The sequence below is a fragment of the Gigantopelta aegis genome, chromosome 1, assembly GCF_016097555.1.
Source record: "Gigantopelta aegis isolate Gae_Host chromosome 1, Gae_host_genome, whole genome shotgun sequence".
Taxonomy (NCBI): Eukaryota; Metazoa; Mollusca; class Gastropoda; order Neomphalida; family Peltospiridae; genus Gigantopelta; species Gigantopelta aegis.
Genome location: NC_054699.1, coordinates 25,321,548 through 25,328,488, shown reverse-complemented (window position 1 = coordinate 25,328,488; position 6,941 = coordinate 25,321,548).

The window sequence follows — 6,941 nt, the reverse complement described above, 5'->3', positions numbered from 1 at the left end:
AGCATTATCGGGAAGAAAAGAATGAATGCTTTATTTAATGAAGCAACACATTTTAATTACCGTTATATAACGTCGAATATATGGTTAAGGACCACATAGATAATGAGAGAGGAACCCGCTGCCTCCACACAATTGGCTACTCTTTCCGATTAGCAGCAAGGGATATTTGATATGCACCATCCCATAGACTGGATAGCACATGCCACGGCCTTTGATGCACCAGTTGTGTTGCACTGGCTGGAATGTAAAATAGCCCAATGGGCCTACCGACGGGTAGCATCCCACAGACAACACACACACAGACCACACTCCAGACCAGTTTGGGAGCATTGGCTGGATATAATAATGGACCCGAAAATTGTACAACAGAAAACCAACGCCATTTCTGGGTTTAGCGACAGCGAGCGACGCTAACGGTTACAAACTATTTAATTGAGGTGAGCTCCGTGATCTAGTGGATAAGCTGCTGGACAATCAAGCTGTCGACAGTGGTTCAAATCCCGTCAAAGCTGGCTCACACATTCATTCATCTTTCTCGTCTATAACCCTCTGCCTATCATTCTCATTATCTTAATATAAAAAACTTTCCAATTTCTCCCACGATTTCAATCAGTTTCGACCCGACCCTTTCTGTCAGTTTCCTCTGATTCTGTCTTCTGAGCTGTCCACACCATCGCCTACCTGTCTCAACTACCTCCATAGGTGCAGTCTCTGTGTATTTCCCTGCACCCAACTGGCATCCTCGTCCTCAGCCGCAAATAAAACTGGTCTGACCCACGGCACGAACTAACGACCGCTGGTAGTAGGGGTGCATAGTAGGTGGTTACAAGTGCCTCTTAACAATGCCAGAAGTAACTACTGAACACTCCCCGAAGTAGTCAGACTAAGCCCACAGCTGATAGCTGATGAGGAATGGCAGGTGTGTGACACAGATAGTCACAAGAGACAAGCACATATCGCGGTTTGAGAGACAAGGACTGGGATGTGGAGGTGGACAGCGAAAGAAGTTGAAAGATAAGAGGAGTTGCCAGTGATTAGCAACCAGTGACTCATCATGACTGGTGAACCAGTTGAGATATCCAGTCAAAATGATGGTGGACCAATGATGAAATCATCGAGAATCCACCACACACTGGCAGAAAACAGTGGACAACCAGGGACCCATCATGAGCTGCCCAGACAACACGATGGTGGACCAAGGATGAAATCACTGATTGTCCACCACTGGCAACAACCGGTGGAAAACCAACACCAGTGGCTAGATACCAGTGACCCATCACAAGATGATGGTGGCTGCCAGACATCACGATGGTGGGTGGACCAATGATGAAATCACTGATTGTCCACTACTGGCAGTAAACACTGGACAACCAACACCAGAGACTAGATACCAGTGACCCATCATGATAAAGTCACGATAAAGTCACTGATGGATTACCTACTAGTGAGCCATCATGGGCTGGCCAGCGTTAGACATGGTTAGACTGGCAACAAACAATGGACAACCAACACCAGTGAATAGCTACCAACATGATGGTGTTTCAAGGATGACGTCGTTGATTGTCCACCACCGGACATTGGACAGCTAACTGGTTACTAGCCATTAGTCAGCCATTATGGCTTGCCTAGCCAAAACGACGGTGGACCAACGATGACGCCCATCTTATGATCCACCACTGGCAGCAAACAATGATCAACCAACACCAGTGATTAGTTATTAGTAAGCTGCCTTGCCAACATGATGGTGGTTCAATGATGAATTCACCGATAGTTCACCACTGGCAACAAACAATGACTACCAACACCAATGATTAGCTACTAGTAAGCTGCCCAGCCAACATGATGGTGGTTCAATGATGAATTCACCGATAGTTCACCGCTGGCAACAAACAATGACTACCAACACCAGTGATTAGCTACTAGTAAGCTGCCCAGCCAACATGATGGTGGTTCAGTGATGAATTCACCGATAGTTCACCACTGGCAACAAACAATGACTACCAACACCAGTGATTAGTTATTAGTAAGCAGCCCAGCCAACATGATGGTAGTTCAGCGATGAAGTCTCCGAATGCCCACCACTGGCTACAAACAGTGGTAAACCAACACTAGTGACCCATCAAAATGGTAATGGTCCATCACTGACCCACTGGCAGCATACGATTTGGGAAGTAGCTAAAGGTCTTGAAATATGAATATTAATCATCATTTCCATTTATGGTTCCATTAATTCAGACACTTCCCATCATCAGAGCCAGCATACTCACGGGAAAGGCACTGACAACCGTCGTTGTCCCCACTCCCAGCCTCCCCCTGTCTAAACAGGCTAGGTACGACTATGACCTATATTTATCATGATGTGGGATCAAATAAAACAATATGGGATTCGATTGAACGGAAGTATTTTTACTGGCAGGTATAGAACCGTTTGGGTTTAGTCTACAACTGTAAAGTTCGAGAATAGTGGAAAGAGAAATTATGGAATGGTTATATTCGCAAGATAAAAATCATATAGGGAAGGACGGGTAAAACAAGTACCATTTAGCTTTACATAATCGTACGTCCCTATTGGCTGTAACAGCACCACAGTCTATTGGCTAATAAGGTAGTAGTTAAAGTAACGGACTCTAGTTTTTAAACACTATGGCATATTTTTTCACCATTAGAGCCGGGTGGGGTTTTTTTTTGATAACTCCAATCTTACATTACTTAGATTTTATTGTTTAGATTATAATCCATTTTCGTATATCCGAAGTGTTTCTGGTCATCCTGGTGTTTTTAATATCATAAAATGAATTTTTCATATTTTTAAAAACGTACGTGCGTCTGAGAAGTAATGGTTATGGAGAAGAGCTCTAATATTTTTTAAGGGTAGTTCACCATTCACTCTGTTGTAACTTTAGTTAGATGTGTTACACGTTTGTGGATTAACTAAACTTAAGTGTCCATTTTTACAGGTTGAAACTAGGGTCTACGACTTTAACGGGCTCGTAGGAACTACTGTCCCACCACTCGAGTCCCAGAACATTTACTTTTTTTGTTCTATTGTATAGTATTGTATTATATAAACCAAAACAGTGTGCTTGTTATAGGGTGCTCCGCCCCCCACGTAGGCCTACTTATTTACATTATACAATGAAACTTCTCCAAACCGGACCCTCTGTAAACCGTAATTCCCTCAAAATCGGTAATTTTTTGGGACCCCTTTTTAAATATATGTACAGAAGAGAACCTCTTAAAAACGGACGTGTTACTTGGTCCCGAGGGTGTCCGGCTTAGAGGAGTTTCACTATAGAATCTTTCTAATGATAAATCTTCAGGTTACGTCTGTTAATTAATGATGATATCTCATGCCGTTCCATTTTTTTGTTCTTTGTGATGTCGGTATCCTGTTCATTAGCCAAATACGTTGATACTTATGCGGCGAAAGCAATGTTTGGGGTTTTTCACATTCAAAGGATGGTGGTGCTTTGGCGTCATTTTGCTGCTACTGTATTATAAAAAAAACCTTAAAGTTTGGTTAACACCACTAGATCACATTGACAGATTATTAACCATCGGCTGTTGGATGTCAAACATTTGATAATGCTGACACTAGGATACTTTCTCCCATTTGAGAATGAAAATGTAACAATATATTGTCCTACTCTATATAAATACGGATAAAATTCTGGCTTGCCCCCCCCCCCCCCCCCACACACACACAATCCATACACACACACAATCCACACACAATCCACACACACACACACAATCCACACACACACACACACAATCCACACACACACGCAATCCACACACACACACACACACAATCCACACACACACACAATCCACACACACACAGACAATCCACACACACACACACACACACACACACATATATACACACCTGGGCCAGTGCTTATAAAACCTTTAGAGTCCTGGGGCCCTATTTTCGAAGTCATCTTAGCGCTACGAAATCGTAAAAGCGTCGTAGGTTGTGACGTCACTACAGCGAATGCCATAGTGACGTCATAGCTTACGATAATTTCACGATTTCGTAGGCTATGATAGCTTCGAAAATATGGGCCCAGACTCCGTCTCAAATGACGTCACACGCATGCAATCTGTATGGCGTTGCTATGGTGTTACTGTCTCAGATTAGAGTCTCGAGTCTAGACTCTAAAGGTTTTATACGCACCAGGCCGGATATCTTACCTGCTGGTCTGGAAGAGTTATGTGTAAATTTTAAAACAATTAAACCTTCTCAGATACGTGTACTGGGCTGTATTTAACGAAGAATGGATTTGGGCTTGATGGATGAAGCATCATTTGAGTTTCTTCTCCGCTTTCTATCAATATTTATGAAACTGGTAACAATTATAGTATCTTGTAGTGTACGGGGCACGTTATGTCGATACTTTTCTTAACGTGCACGTCGAGTTGCTTCCCTCTATATCGCATATTTAAAATGGCGGGGGACTTTTGGCGGTTGTCGTTGGAATATTTATTTTGTTAATAATGACACAAGTACTTCAATCGGGATTTAGTTAGTACAGTAGGTTATGCATTTTTGGTTTGTGTGTCCATTTGTTGCGCTATTTCGATTGAGAAACGTTTGAAACATGGTGCCACGCGTTTTTGAATACCAGCTACATATAGGCTATGCAGCAAGGTACGGACGTAGAAGAACCACACATTCTACGTCCCTTCGGACTAAATTCCTTGCAGGAAGAAGGTCTTGGCATCATCGTCTTGCTTTCGGTGTAATTCAATATGGCTAACTGCATCTGTATGTGTTCTAGATCGGAGACTGCAGCTGAGCGAAAACGAAGAAAAAATAATCTTATAATTTATTTTTACACTGTAACATTAAGCGGCTGCTTATTTCGCCATTGTTGTCACCGGCCTGATCAATACGTTGTACTGTCGGTTTCATTTTGTACTTTGCATTTTGTACATTTTCATGTCTTTATTTTTATTTTTATTATTTCAAAACTGATAAAGATCGTGTAATATTGTATATTTGAGTATATCTATTTATAGTTTGGTCAGATGTTTTTTTGATTGAAAACAAATAAAAGAAATTTGTGAATGTAATTTGGTGTCTTGTTTAAATATGTTTTTGTAGACCCGTCACAAATCCGATGAGTATGTCAAATGTCCATCAACATACAATAAGGATATTTGACGCAAGTACAAGAAAAATGGAAGTTCTGGGGGCGGCAACTGAACATAAATGTATTTAAGGGAAAAACTGAATTCTTATAGGGACTATCCTGAATTTTCAGCCTCAATAAGACTTCCGTTTGTTCCCACCAATAAAATAAGCACACGTCATGGGTTTTTTTCTGTTTTAAGTATAAAATGGGTGGTGGTTATATTGAAACAAAAACTGCTTCCCACGTGCCAGATGTGAAAGACAAAACCGTATTCCTCGAGCAAACTGCACAAGGCAGCCGAAAGGATGTTGAGCAAAGCCTCCCATAATCCTCTACCGGGTTCATGTCCTTGGGAGGACCGCCACTCCTAGATCCGTAACGGAATGTTTCATCCTTCCTGCACCGCCTGTAGGACCGCCACTCTCCTATATCCGTAACAGAATGCTTCATCCTTCCTGCACCACTTCTAGATCCGTAACAGAATGTTTCATCCTTCCTGCACCACCTGTAGGACCGCCACTCTCCTAGATCCGTAACGGAATGTTTCATCCTTCCTGCACCACCTGTAGGACTGCCACTCCTAGATCCGTAACGGAATGTTTCATCCTTCCTGCACCGCCTGTAGGACCGCCACTCTCCTAGATCCGTAACTGAATGTTTCATCCTTCCTGCACCGCCTGTAGGACTGCCACTCTCAAGACTAGTTCTAAAAAACTCAGTCTAGAGCACATTGATTTATTAATCATCGACTATTGGATGTCAAACATTCCGTAATTTTGACACATAGTGTAAGAAAGGAAACCCGCTACATTTTTTCCATTAGTAGCAAGGGATCTTTTATATGCACCATCCTATAGACAGGATAGCACATACCAAGGTCTTTGATATACCAGTCGTGGTGCACTAGCTGGAGCGAGAAATAGCCCTATGGGCACACCGATGGGGATCGATCCCAGATCAGACTGACCGCGCATCAAACGAGCGCTTTACCACTGCGCTAGGTCTCGCCCCAAATAACGGACGGAACAGATATTTCGCTATTTTCTTATAGATATGTTAATTCATATCTATTACGCATACAGACAAATGACACATGTATTGGTAACAATTGCCCCTCCGCATGCTGTAACCTCACCGTGGTGCAGGGGTGTAACATTCTCTTTGAGAATGGCTAATACAGCACAAATTGAAATTTTGAGTAAAAGTCAGTATCTATCTTGATATTTGTGTTTTTGCACAGTTCTTTACACTGTTTTTGTTTGAATCTTGAATTCTTGTATTGATGTTGATCATCACTTTATTTGTTTGCATTACCATAGTTTGACACTCAAATAGCCGATGTATTTTTCGTGCTGGGGCGTCGTTAAACATTCATTTATTCATTCATTCATTGGTAACAATTGTAACTAAAAGATAATATTATTCAAATTGGGGTGAGGGGGTGAATAAAATGTGTTTTCAAACAAAAATCACAACTTACGTTGTTTGGGGGCAATAAAACATAATTGTTTTTTAAACATTACTTATTATGGCATATTAAAAACAAAAAGACAGAAAAAAAAAACAGATTGTTTTTTTTTATAGGGAGATGAGAGCAGGCAAGGTACGTGCAAAACAATCTAATTAAAATTAGCTCCACTATTACATGTGGATCTAAAGACAGCCAGTTGGAGCTCATGTCCACCAATCAAAACCTTACTTGCAGAATCCTGCCAGTGATTTAAAAATAATTTGAAAACATTTCGAATTATCCTGAGGGTATACGACATGTTTCGTGTGAATTACGAATGCCTTAAA